A 14,029-nucleotide genomic window follows, 5' to 3' on the forward strand; every position below is an offset into this window, starting at 1 on the left:
CAAGGGTTTCGCTGCACTAAGCTATTTCTATTTGATGAAAATATTGCAGACAACTGGGCCAAATTTGAGAAGGAGTGTCATATAGCAGTGCTGAATTATTGGACTAATCAAAAAAAAGGTACCAATTGCATCTTACTAAGTCTATTGAGCCTGAGTCTGTCAAGAAGTTCAAGTCATTTGTGTTTCAAATGGAGGAGAAAGAGGACCCTAAAGTAATTCTAAACATCATTTGAGAGCAATTGTCTAGCAGTGAAGAATATAGTACTCGATATGCACACACTTAACTTTACAAACCAAAGATTAATTAATTGGTACAATCATACACAGCAACTTTGAAAACCTTAGCAATGAAATGTGCATTGATGAGTTGATCAGGAATTGAATAGTCTGTGGGGGCCACTGTATGCTCGTCTGCAAAAAGCTGCTGCAAGAGAAAGATTTAACACTACAACCAGCTATCAGCGTCTGCGTGCTAAACAGACTATAAAAAAAAAAGCAGCAGGGAGCTTCAATGGAAACTGAAGTTTTCATGGTCCAGGGTGCGTGTGACTGCAACTGTGGTGGTCATCACTGTCAGAACAGAGCAGTGTGTTTGGCATATGGTAAATGCTTCAATAAATATGGGAAGTGGAATTACTTTGTGAAATGCTGCAGATTGAAATCACAGCAGCTTTCTTTTGATAAGCTGCAATGCCGTTCTTATCAGTCCTCTAGGGGTTAGGAGTGTCAGCAAAGTGAAAGAACTGGTGATCAGCCAGAATGACCAAATCACTGAATCTCCAATAACATCACTGTGAGGATGTTGGCATCTTCACCACCCTGAACATGATTTTCAACCATGCAAAACTGAAAATAAGACACTGGATCAAAGTATAATGTATTTCCCAGCCGAATGCTATGGGAGTTAGAGCCATATGCAGCAATAGACCCTAATACCCAGATGAACCTCATGCTCTATTACAGACAGGCCAGTCCATTGTGCAAAGGGTAATGTCAAATCGGCCACAACATAAGGCCTTGCTAGGTATTCAGGAAATCATTGCTTAGCCAATGTTGTACTGAGGTATGTGCTCTTCAACACCAGGTCTTCAAACAATGTCAACTTTATATGTCATGGCAACCTCTGTACTATTAAAATATTTTGAGGCATGTCTCCTATTTTCTTTGCCGCCTTCTCTTAGGAACTTTGTATTTAACTTCTCCCTGTCTTCGTGCCAGTTTTTTTAAAAACCTCTCCCTGTCTCTCTTGCTTCTTCCAGGGCTTTTGTGCCCTTTCTGAGCTTTTGCTTTTTGTGTGTGACCTTTGTTTTCAGCTCCAAGTCCCATTGGTCATGTGCACGGTCTTGACGAACATAAAAAATTGGAACCATGCGTGTGCAGCTCTTTGGCAGCTGGTATTTATGTGAGAGGCTTAAGATTTCTCAGAGATGCAAACCACAGAATTGAAGATAAAGGGAGTTTTAGTTTAATTACATGAATTTTTGAATCTTTCTTCGTGGCATACTTGGGGAGGCTTCACGACACACTGGTTGGAAACCACTGTGCCAGTCTTTGCCAATCAGAAATTTCATGACTTCATATATAGTTGTCCTGCAACTGTTGAAATTGATCATCAGCCACTCTATCCTAACTATCCTAAAAAAAGCCTCTCTCCTCAGTGGCTGTATGGTTACAGCACATGATGCTAAAGCTACAACAATCTCAATGTCGTGTACAAATGTGGTAAGGAGCCATATTTGGCAGATGCTGTTTTGAGAGCCTTGCTACCCTACCAGAGCCAAGGCAGATTGTAAGGAAGACATAGACAACATGACAATAGAAATGCTGTCCTCTCGTAGAATCTAGGAAATTAAAGATGCCTTACATGCTGATATCACATGCAGACAACTGCACAACAACATTATGAGATACTAGTCTGTATCCTCAAGGGAGTTTCGCCATGATATCCGCCCATTCTTCACCATCAGAGTTGAGCTCATAGGATGGATACTATGCTGTCAGCAATTTGTCATTCCTAATCTCTTCAGAGATATTACACCCAGAAATTTCACCAGAGGCGCCCTGGGTTTGGAAGTAACCAGATACAGGGCGGCTGCACTGGCTCTCCGTGGAGTGAGCAGTCTCCAGATGTGCACTGTGCAATGCACTCTAGATGCTGCAAGAAAAAGAATGACTGCACCTAACTGAGATCCCATACCCCCCATGGTCATTCACTGTGGCCAGCATCTTCGAATGGAACAATATTTGACCTTAGTCAATGCGTATTCCAAATAGTTTGACCTTGACTATCTGCCAAGCATGATGAATAACACGGTCATCGTCAATCACTTGGCCACACATGGTATCCCTCAGAGACTCATGACAGGCAATACTCACCAATTCATCTCCACCACATTTAGACACTCTGCACACAGAGTACATTATGTACTCTGTATGCAGAGTACATTATGAGCAACTCCCTATACTGACATCCGATGGCTGGGTGGAGCTGGCAGTATTCTCACCTGCTGGAGAAATGTCCCTGGAATTACACAGATTGCTATGCTGCACTCTTTAGCCTGTGAAACAGGCCTCAACAGGGTCTACTCTTGTCAATGCAGTGGCTGTACTTTAAGCACACTAGGACTACAATTCCCACTGCCAAAGCTCTTCTGCAGCCCAAGCTCAAATCCAATGTGAGTGATATTCTCGTGAAATGCCAATTAAGAAAAAAACTGCACTATGATCACAATGCTCACAGACCTGCCCCTGGTCAAACTGTTAGGATCCAGACCACATGTGGCCATGACAAGTTGGCAGTTGTATACAGCCATGCCCCACAACCAAGCATTTGCATGGTGGACGTGATGGGCTATGCACCAACTGCAACAGCTCTGCGTTTTACCCTGTGACATAGATATGTATTGTTAGCTTATTCAGTCTGTATGTTTTAAAATGGTTTGTACACTATTAACATCTGTGCATGTGATTACATCTCAGCATCACCAGTTATCCCAATATGAACAGGAAAGATGCAGGTCGAGTAGTCACATGATGAGGTGGTTACTTAAGTGTCACATGATGGATGCACAGGCGCTCTCCCTAGAGCGCGAGCAGAGTGTAAACATGTAAAGCTGTTCAGCTAGTGAATAAATGGGTGTTTGTTTTAAGTCTTTGTGAAACCAGCACTTCTACAATACCAATGTGGTGCCCCAAATTAGACTCAATGCTCCAGTTGAGGTGGAAGCACTGTCTTATAAATGTTCGCCTTAATTGCCTTTTCTGTCTTAAACCCAAGCTCCCATAGATCCTATTAACATTTTCTCAATCTACACTGCCACCTTTCAAGATTTGTTTATGCTTACTCTCAGGTCCCCCTGCTGTTCCACCTCCTTCAAGAATTGTGCACTTTATATTGCCGACCTCTTCTTGTTCTTCTTCTGAAAATGTATTATTTCAAATTTCACATTAAATTTCACCTGTTGTGGGTTTGCCCATACCGCTGTAAAGCCTGTTATTCCTGTGAAATCTATTGTTATCCCCACATTTTGATATCTTCAGCAAATGTTGGAAATTATACCCTGGACATTCTAGTTTAGATCAGTGTGGTATGTGAGGGTCCTCCTAGTGTTTGATGGGCTGGTTCAAAATGCAAGTCACTGAAGTGAGTGTAGAGTGAGAAAAAATGGGCTTGTGGCTTTATCTACCATCCGAGGATCCTGAACTTGCTGCTTCAACCCTGAAGCACCAGCAGTCATTCTCCCTGACATACAGCTGTGATTGGATTTATTATTGTCACTTGTATTGGGATACAGTGAAAAATATTGTTTCTTGCATGTTTTGCAGACAAAGCATATCATTCATAGGGTACATAGGGGAAAAGGAAAGCAGAGGCTGCAGGATATAATGTTGCATCATAGCTAGGGTGCAGAGAAAGATCTGCTTAATATATGGTGGGTTCATTCAAGGGTCTGATGGCAGCAGGGAAGGAGCTGTTCTTGATTCGGTTGGTATATGAGTCCCGACTTTTGTATCTTTTTCCCAATGGAAGAAGAACCATGAGATGTTTTCCAATGCTTGGACTGAAAACAAAGCCGAGGAACTGACTGAAGCTGGAGCCTGATTTGAGAATAAAGCTCTTCAGGTTGCAACCAAACATTGGGTAGCACACTAGTTAGCACTACTGCCTCACGGCGCCAGAGACCTGGGATCAATTGTGGTCTTGGGTGACTGCGTGGAGTTTGCACGTTCTTCCTGTGTTTGTGTGGGTTTCCTCTGGGTGCTCCGGTTTCCTCCCACAGTCCAAAGATGTGCGGGTTAGGTTGATTGACCAGGCTAAATTGCTCCTTAGTGTCAGGTGTATTAGCAGGGTAAATATGTGGGGTTATGGGAATAGGGCTCGGGTGGGATTGTGGACAGTGCAGACTCGATGGGCTGAAAGGCCTCCTTCTGCACTGTAGAAACTTTGATTCTATGATCACCATGCATGTCCCAACAAAAGCCATACCATTCTCCACATTCATTCATTCTGATGAATTTTTGTTGTGTATTGGAAGCAAGAGTGGGTAAGATAAAACCATTTGGTGACCCATAGGGTCTTTTGCCCACCTTGTTGGTTTGTCATGAAAAAGTTGATAATTATCTGTCTAAACCTTCTTTATAGACATCATTTAATGAAGCCTCTGGTCAACTTCTTTCCTCTTGGGGGTGGCACGGTGGCACAGTGGTTAACACTGCTGCCACATAGCGTCAGGGACTCACGTTCAGTTCCTGGCTGGGGGTCACTCTCTGTGTGGAGTTTGTACGTTTTCCCTGTATCTGCATAGGTTTCTTCCAGATGCTTGGGTTTCCTTCCACAATCCAAAGATGTGCGGGTCAGGTGGATTGGCCATTCTAAATTGTCCATTAGTGTCAGAGGAACTAGCAGGGTAAATATGTGGGGTCATGGGGATAGGGCCTGAGTGGGATTGTAGTTGGAGCAGACTCAAATGGCCTCCTTCTCCACCGTAAGATTCAATGTCTATATGTTTTGCAAGTACTTTCTGTGAGACTAAAATTATGACGTACAAATACATTGTTTTGCAATAATTTTATGTGAAGCTTGTGATAAAATTGATTTACAGACGTTGGAAAATTAATTTTCAACTCTTGTGGTTCTTGTCAAGCAAAAGCAATCTTATGAAAATATAATGACACGTATCTCTTCATGTTACTTCTGTATTTGTGTAATGTGCCTGGTATTTAGTACTCCCTGAGGGAGAGTGGTTTTGTTACAGGTTAGTGCTGCCACCCTGTGGTCTCAATTCACTCAGCAATGTCTTTTCATCTTCAGGAATGCCAATGTCTTTAAGGAAAAGGTTCAAGTCCAGCATCAAACTGTCTTAACCTCAACAGTGCTTGGTTTGGGAAGTTTTGATATACTCTACCAGTCAGAGAGGGCAATGTCAGAAAACAACTTCTTCCCTGCTGCCATCAGACTTTTGAATGAGCCTACCTTATATTAAATTGATCTTCCTCTATCCACCCTAGCTATACTGTAACATTATATTCTACACCCTCTCCTTTCCTTCCCAATGAACGATATGCTTTGTATAGCATGCAGGAAACAATACTTTTCACTGTATGCATGTGACAATAATAAATCAAATCAAAAATCAGGTTCCTGCATTATGCTAATGTTATCATGAAAACAACAACTTAAATTTATACAGCATATTTAGGGTAATGAAGGCACTTTCAAAACACCCAGTACCTCAACTAAATCCCCATTTACTACATACTCCACCTCAACCTTCACTCTGCAGAATTTCACAACATTACATTTCTCTTTACTAAATTGCACCTGCCGTTTCTGCCCCAATTGAAATACGTTTCATCACTATAGTTATATGGATAAATGCATTAGCCAGTTCAGATACTATGGTATAATTATGGATGAGAAAGGCCAGCCAGTCCATCTTTATTCTGCCAATAAAGGCGTTTAACCCCCTCCCCCCAACACTGCAGAAACTGATTCTTCCTTCAACGATTTCAAAATTTTTTGCCTCCACTGCTTAATCAGGATAAAAGTTGCATTGGTAGATCAGACTTTGTTACAATGAAACCCATCAACAACACCTTCCTCTTTCTTTCCTAAGGAGGTTGTTATACAAAACTGAGGAGACTGGATCCCATGGATTTAGTAAGAAGTCTCACAACACCAGGTTAAAGTCCAACAGGTACATTGTAACACACATCTCTAACCTGTGCTTAACCCTAGAAACTTAGAAAAACTACAGCACAAACAGGCCCTTCAGCTCACAAGTTGCATCAGATGTGTCCCTACCTACTAGGCTTACCTATAACCCGCTATCTTACCAAGTTCCATGTACTTATCCAAAAGTCTCTTAAAAGACCCTATCGAATCCGCCTCCACCACCACTGCTGGCAGCCGATTCCACTCACCCACCACCCTCTGAGTGAAAAATTTACCCCTGACATCTCCTCTGTACCTACTCCCCAGCACCCTAAATCTGTGTCCTCTTGTGGCAGCCATTTCAGCCCTGGGAAAAAGCCTCTGAGAATCCACTCGACCAATACCTCTCAACAACTTATACACCTCTATCAGGCCACCTCTCAACCTTCATCTCTCCAAGGAGAAAAGACTGAGCTCTCTCAGTCTATCCTCATAAGGCATGCCACCCAATCCAGGCAACATCCTTGTAAATCTCCTCTGCACCTTTTCTATGGCTTCCACATCCTTCCTGTAATGAGGTGACCAGAACTGAGCACAGTAACCCTCTTTCCACTCACATTGTCCGTACTTTTAAGACTTGATTGCTTATAAAGACTTGCATTCCAACCATTATTTTGTAAATTGAGTTTGTGTCTTTATATACCCTGTTTGTGAACAGAACTCCCACTTACATACCTGATGAAGGAACAGTGCTCCGAAAGCTAGTGGCTTTTGCTACCAAGTAAATCTGGTGGACTTTAACCTGGTGTTGTGAGACTTCTTACTGTGTTTACCCCAGTCCAACGCTGGCATCTCCACATCTCATGGATATGGCAGCTTCAATCCACTAGATGCCTGTATGTGTGACCCAGCTCTGCCTTACTATCAGTCCCACGCTCAACCCACATCCTGCCTGGTCGCTATTGCTCCATCAGGACTCCACTAGTCACAGATCCCTGTGCGTGCTGAGCTCCGCACTAACTGCTGCCTGCCCTTTGTCTGAGATTGCTCTGCTCTTTTGTCTTGGACTGTCTGTCAGTATAATGTGTCTCCTGGTCTACTCTGCTATATATTTGCTGTAGCAGGTGTCTCACAACTTCCACATTTTGACACAAGTCTGCATGTGTTTCCTCCGGGTGCTCTAGTTCCTTCCCACAGTCCAAAAATGTGCATGTTAGGTTGGTTGGCCATGCTAAATTGTCCCTAAGTGTAAAGGGTAAGTAGATGGGTTAGGGGAATAGGGCCTACATGAAAGTTGTTAGTGCAGACCTGATGGGCTGAATGGCCTCAAACTGCACTGTAGTGATCCTATGATTCTAATACTAAATTTCACATTGATATAAAGCTGCCACATCATTGCCAGAGTTGAGAATTGGAGAACCAGTCAGAGTGCAAACATTCAACAGCCTCAACACAAGCTAGTGGTCCTTCTCCCTGTCAGAATGTGATGGCACCTTCCTGAATTCAGGAGGTGCCCCACTGATGTCTTGCCTAGCCAATGCTGCATGGAACCCATGGCCACAGTAACAGAATACAGTCTGAGCACAGATTCGACAGGTAATATGTTTTCTGCTGGACCTGGCTTCTCTATGGTGGCCACCAATCTCTCGATGGAGAAAGCCAAGCACACACATGCCAAAGCCATGACGGCACTTAGACCCTGGAGAAAATCTTTTCTCAAAGCTGTGTATGCCCCTCTGCCTGTTTCTGAAGCTCTGATAATTTTCTCATGACGGAATTCCAGAGTCATGTCATCAGCATGAGGCCCAGCATTGTGCTGGTCTTCAGTCAGTCCCCTGGTGCCCAGGGACCTCAGCCATAACATCCTCCAACAAATGTGGCAATGAGTCAGTGATGTAGTCATCAGATTGAGACCCTGAGACCAATCTCGAACAGAACTCACTGAGGTGAATGTCTTGGGTGGAGAATAATGGCTGAATTTTCTGTCTCAGTATCCTCAGCGGTGGGGTGGGAGGGGTGTAGAGATTGGGGGTTGGGGTTGTATCTTCTTTTTGGTCATGCAGCAAGAACCTGCAATGGATGAACAAAAATTAGCTCACAGATTTGCACTATTCCTTTTCCCATCAATTTATTAGGCCTTACTCCTATGTGACTAATTGTCAATGATGTGGATGTGCCGGCGTTGGAGAACAGTGACCACAACACCACACAACCTTGTCACAGCAACCTCTGCAAGACATGCTGGATCATCGACACGGATACCATCATCATACGTGAGAATACCATCCACCAGGTACACGGTAAATACTCTTGCAACTCAGCCAACATTGTCTACCTGATATGTTGCAAGAAAGGATGTCCCGAAGCATGGTACATTGGGGAGACCATGCAGACGCTACGACAACGGATGAATGAACATCGCTTGACAATCACCAGGCAAGACTGTTCCCTTCCTGTTGGCGAACACTTCAGTGGTCACGGGCATTCAGCCTCGGACCTTCGGGTAAGCGTTCTCCAAGGCGGCCTTCACGACACACGACAGCGCAGAGTCACTGAGCAGAGACTGATAGCCAAGTTCTGCACACATGAGGATGGTCTCAACAGGGATCTTGGGTTCATGTCGCACTATCTGTAACCCCCGTGACTTGCCTGGGTTTGCAAAACCTCACTCACTGTGCTGTCTGGAGACAATACACATCTCTTTAACTTGTGATCAGTGCTCCTTCCGCACACATTGTCGGCCACTTTAGGACTTGAACAACAGGTTAGGTGTAAAGATTTGCATTCTAATCAGTAATCTCCAAACTGTCTGTGCTTTATATGCTCTGTCCGAGGCCAGAACTCTCCATTCACCTGACGAAGAGGGAGTCCCCTCGAAAGCTTGTGAGTTTACTATCAAATAAATCGGTTGGACTAAAACCTGGTGTTGTCAGACTTTTTACTAATTGTCAATACCAGAGTACAGCATCCTGACTCCAATACTGTGAAATTCCGGCCTCTCTGATCTTTCTCGATCCTTCCCTTCCCTGACTAGCTCTGCAACCTCCTCTTCTGCAGGACTCAAGGTTCCCTTGGCTGTGAGTTATTTTGTCCTGTCGAGAGACAGAAGGATTCAGTGTCACCCACTGGGTACATAACCACTTTTATGAGCGTTTTTGCCTGTGACAGCTCTTGTATTCTGCCGAGAAACTGTCCTGCAACTGGGAGGGCGTTCGCATCATGAAGTGGCTCCCACACATCACTCCACATGTTCTATCTGATACTAAAGCCTGCAATCCAAACTCCTGTCTGTCTTCCTTTGCACTCATTGATTCACATTGTTTGATGCCTTTATGAGTGTCACTTTTGTTATAACTATGTGAGGGAGGATAAAAGTGACTCCGCTGTTCTACCATACCCCAGGAGCAACCGTAATGGGGCTTTTTTTGTGAATGTAGAGAGGATGTGCTTTGCCAATACTGCAGGAGTTTCACTATTTATATTTTCTGATTGCAAAGGATTAGTCAATCAGGTTTTCTGGGTTTAACATAGAATAAGATAAATTTATTGAAAGCATATCCAAATTAAATTTTAAAAAGACTAGGTAAATCACGGCCACCATTCATATTCACCTGCACCCCTCTCTACCACCCCCCCCTCCCCCCTCCGCTCCCCGCCACACACACGAGTATAGATGGTAGAATAAGAGGATAGACTTAAAGATTTTTTACAGTCCCTGAAGAAGGTAAAACAAAGGAGTAAACAGTTAGCTGTTCTTGATGCGGTGAGTCCATGTACTTGTGGCCATTTTGTTCAGTTATCTTTCTGAATATAGTTGTATGGGAGCAAATTCCATGTTTTATTCACAAAAGATCTTGGTTTGCAAAAGATTTCTTTTCTCAGGATGTTTACTTTGCAAATCCAGGCACAATACTTTAGAAAGAGAGAGACAGTTATTGAGGAAAAACAACTTCAGTCTGTTTTCAGTATGGCTTTCTGTTCTCTTTGGCTAGGTAACAAATCCTTAAAGTATTCTGCTAGCTTTATATTCCAGAAAAAATTCAATTAATCCATGTGTGCTGCAGTCATTGTTTTAAAACGGATAATTGCATCTTAAAGTCTTATCTCAGAAACTTTTAGAAAGTTTTAGGGCATTGTAAGCCAACAGTAGATGGGATCTTTAGAAACCATAGAAACCCTACAGTGCAGAGAGAGGCCATTCGGCCCATCGAGTCTGCACCGACAACAATCCCACCCAGGCCCTATCCCTGTATCCCTACATACATACCCAATAATCCCTCTAACCTATGCATCCTGGGACACTAAGGGACAATTTAGCTTGGCCAATCCACCCAACCTGCACATCTTTGGACTGGAGGGTTTTCTTGTGTCCCAGAGGGTTTTTGAACATAGAACACTACAGTACAAACTGTGCTGTAGTTCTGTGCTGTGCTTTGAGTGTCAGATTCTTTTCATTCAACTTGATTACATGCCAACTTGTACATTATATTTAGCTGGCAGTCATCCACTGGTTTCAACATGTTTATGTAAAAATGCAGCCAGAAAATAAAGAATTTGAAATTGTAGCTTTTGAAAAAATGACTTATCTATGTGACACTTTACAGTGGTTACACAGTGTTATTTACCCTCATGGAGCTCGAGAGATTGTTCAGACTTTCCATGCATTGGACCAAGTTTCTGCAGTGGAGCCCATGGCTATTAATTTCCTCTGTAACCTCCCTCTAGGCTGCCTTGGTCAGGCGGGGAGGACTCCTACTGGAATCAGACCTCTCGCTGTTCCCAACATCCTGAACCTGTAAGGTGGCATTGCTGAATCACCAGGCCACTTGTTATCCTCTCTGAGACATCACTCTGGCAATAGCAGTTGGTTTTCCAAAATGAAGGATGTGTGGAGGAATCGAAAAATTCCAGTGTTGGATGTACTGTTAAGAACTCCAGACACACATCTGGATTGATTCTTCCTGCTTGCAGGGAAAGAACACCTGTCCAGGCGCTCTTTACATTGGTTATTTTTTGACCTTTGAAATGGACCTTTGACCCTGTGAGTTAACAGCGGGGTCGTCGACTTCAAGTCTGCCCCCACCACATGACTCAGCAGACTCCTTGTGTAGGGATAATTAATTAGCTGGCTGCTGTATGGTGGTGTATGGCCAGCTGTCCTGTCAACAAGTGGAAATGTTGCATATTTTTGGTGTTGCTATCGGTTCCAGTGACACAAGAGAAAGATTCCGCCCAATGTGTGTGTGGGGAGAGACAACACTGGAACAGACTAGAAAGAACAAACAGGTTTTTATTTTGTGCTGATTATTTCCTTTATGAAATATGCATGTTGGGTAATTTCCAATGATGGGGATTCTTTTTCTATGAAAGGTAGGATGTTGGATTTTGTGGCTTTATGGTTTGACTTAGTCATATGATCTCTGATGCCCTCTCACCTAAATAAAGATTTTAGGAAGTAGCCATTTTGCCCTACCACAAGGAATGGTATAGTGAATGGTATTTCTCTGTGATCGGTATCCTCTGTCTAGCGCGCAAAAACCACTTTTCATTGTATGCTAATACATGTGACAGTAATAAATCAAATCAAAAACGAAGGAATAGTGTGCAAGCTGAATCTCTAGGACGTTTCTTCTCAGAATTGAAATCTTTGGGTTCTTGTCAATGGTCATTGTTTGAGTTGAGGGAATTGAGGGCAGGAATCATGAATGAAACCCAGGTGATTCCCTTCAGGAGAAAAGCACATACTGCATTGATCCATTGAGATCCCTGGTGTACACCACACTTGATTGGCAGAGGCCTGGGGGTGGTGGGGGGGCACATTATCTGTCCTTCAAGACAGAGAAAAAGATAAGAAAGAGAGGAAGAAAGTATGTTGAACCTCAGGGAAGGGGGGGAGGGGCAGTGGTTAAGGGGACGGTGGGAGTGGAAGGGGAGAGAGGAGAGTATGGGTGCAGGCTGTGTGAAAGAAAATCCATTCAACAATGTTAATCCAGGCACTAATTCTGCACCAGGCAACAAAAACTCTTAATTGGATTGGGAAGTTGTGTGGCTGTTTAATTTGATAAAATAAGATATCTGAGAAAGATCAGCAAATTGTATTTAGATGAAAAACAAAGAGCTGATTGAAGAAGAAATCCGTATTATCAGAGCTTTTGTTTTTGGAGAGAATCTGGTTTGGCCGCTGCCGTTTGTTTTTGCCTGTCCTTGTTATTCTTAAATCTGTTGGTTGTTTTTTCAGGAGAGTTTCACACAGACATCCAGGGGTGATTAAAATATAATACCAACCCAGGGAAAGGCTTGCTTCTCTTCCTTTAGCCATCTGACAATTCCCCTCTCGGGAGAAGAATGCTCATTGTCCAGAATTGTTTTTGATTTTAGACATTGTTCCAAAAAATTTGACTGTGGATTTGTATTCGCAGTAAATCTGCAATTCTTGCTATTCATTTCTATCAGTGCCTTGCAGGAATGTAGAAATCCTGTTTTGCTTGTTTAAAACAAGCTCACAGATCACACTGAGAGTTGCAAAAATTTTCATTTTTATCTTGCCTAACAAAATCTTATTGCACCAATTCGGCCTATCGTATCTCTTCTGGCTCTTTGAAGCTGCTCTTGAATTAATCCCACTCGCAAACTCATTCCCACAGCCCTGAAAAAAAAATTCCTTTTCAAATATTTATCCAATTCCCTAGTGAAGGGTTATTATTGAATTTGCTTCTACTGCCCTTTCAGGCATTCTAGATCTTAACAAGCTGCTTCATAAAACTAATTTTTCTCATCTGCTTACTGGCTCGGTTGCCAATTACCTTAAACTCTCTGGTTATTGACCTGCCGCCAGTGAAAATGTTTCTCCCTATCTACTCTGTAAAAACCTATCATCATTTTTAAATGCCTCCATTAAATCTCCCTTTAAACTTCTCTACTTTCTGAACTGTCCTAGCTTTTCTGTGTAGTTTGCTCACATTCCTGGTAACATTCTGTGATTTTCCAGTTTCTTCTGGATGGCCAATAATAAACATTTATTAATCCTTTAAGAAGCAACAATTTTTGGGACTAACTTTCATAAGCAACTTTAATGATATTATTTAGAATCAGAGTGGTGGCAAAACAGAACAAGATGTCTGTTATTGATATCTACTGATCTTTCCCCCTGTTTATCCATATGTTTTTGTGAAAGTGAATCTAGAGGAAAATGTGACCTTCATGATTCAATTCACAGAGAGCTAACAAAGTATGGGTGCAGTGCTAACAAAACTGAAGCAAAACTTGAAATTAGAAGGAGACTTTATTTATTTTGAAGATAAACTCGCTTTTCTGATTCTTCTTCTTGGTAGCGTCTTCAATTCGAGGGTCATTGAACCATGACTCATGCTGTTATTTAATTACAGGGACGACCAAGGAGGCAGGACCCAGGTCTACCTCAGCCAGAGCAGGGAATTGAATGCTGTGCTCTTGGTATTATTTTGAGCTACACAATAGCCATCAAGCCAGCTGGGTTAATCAGCTCCCTGCTTTGCTGAGAAGCACAATTTTAAAAAAACTGGAGGAAAATATGTTTAGGAATGAGAGCGAAAGGATTTGTGCAGGTGTGTGCCATCTATATGTGGCCAATTTCCCCTCCAATTCAATTTTCAAGTTTGCTGATGACACCACTGTAGTGGATCGATCTCAAACAATGAAGAGACAGAGTATAGGAATGAGATAGAGAATCTGGTTAACTGGTGCGGTGACAATAATCTGTCCCTTAATGTCAACAAAACAAAGGAGATTGTCATCGACTTCAGGAAGTGTAGAGGAGAAAATGCCATTGTCTACATCAACAGGGACTAGGTGGAAAAGGTCGAGAGCTTCAGTTTTTAGGTGTCCAGATCAAAAACA

Source organism: Carcharhinus amblyrhynchos, chromosome 4 (assembly GCF_965287045.1).
Source record: "Carcharhinus amblyrhynchos chromosome 4, sCarAmb.v2.hapA, whole genome shotgun sequence".
NCBI lineage: Eukaryota > Metazoa > Chordata > Chondrichthyes > Carcharhiniformes > Carcharhinidae > Carcharhinus > Carcharhinus amblyrhynchos.